Source organism: Canis lupus, chromosome 30 (assembly GCF_011100685.1).
Source record: "Canis lupus familiaris isolate Mischka breed German Shepherd chromosome 30, alternate assembly UU_Cfam_GSD_1.0, whole genome shotgun sequence".
Lineage (NCBI taxonomy): Eukaryota > Metazoa > Chordata > Mammalia > Carnivora > Canidae > Canis > Canis lupus.
The window spans coordinates 10,758,393-10,759,093 of record NC_049251.1 but is presented as its reverse complement, the minus strand read 5'-3'; positions in this window follow the sequence as shown (position 1 = coordinate 10,759,093).

The following is a 701-nucleotide window of genomic DNA, read 5'->3' as shown; positions in this document are numbered from 1 at the left end:
CTTAGTGGTCTATCTGTGAGACATAGAGGATACCAAAAGGTATAAAGTCAGGCGAAAAAGTTAGTTCAGATGCCAGTGGGGCCCATGGTCCTTTGCTTTCTGCTCTTCCCACAGCTCCTGAATCTCACTTTTTCTTGACTTTGTCACTGTAACCCCCACCCTTCCAACCTCTATGTCCTGACAGAGTCCTAACTTTACCATCTCCCTCCCTGATGGGTACAGGCTTCTGGAGGTGGGAGGGTAAAGAGATCCCAGAAGCTATAATGTAAGTAATTGAAAACTATTGTTTCCATTGCCTAGTCTATGAACATTGCTTCTCCTATGCACTATTAACTTTCATCAAACATTGGGGTGCCTGGAGGACTCAGTTGGTTAAGCCTCCAACTCTTTTTTTTTTTTTAAAGATTTTATTCATGAGAGACACACAGAGAGGCAGAGACATAGGCATAGGGAAAAGCAGGCTCCATACAGGGAGACCGATGTGGGACTCCATCCTGGGACTCCAGGATCACACCCTGGGCCAAAGGCAGATGCCCAACTGCTGAGCCACCCAGGCATCCCAAGCCTCCAACTCTTGATTTCTGCTCAGGTCTTGATCTCAGGGCCATGGGATAGAGTGCCGTGTCGGGCTCTGCCCTCATACAGAGTCTGCTTGTCCCTCTCCGTCTGCACCTCCCTGCCACTCATGCTCTCTCTGTAGA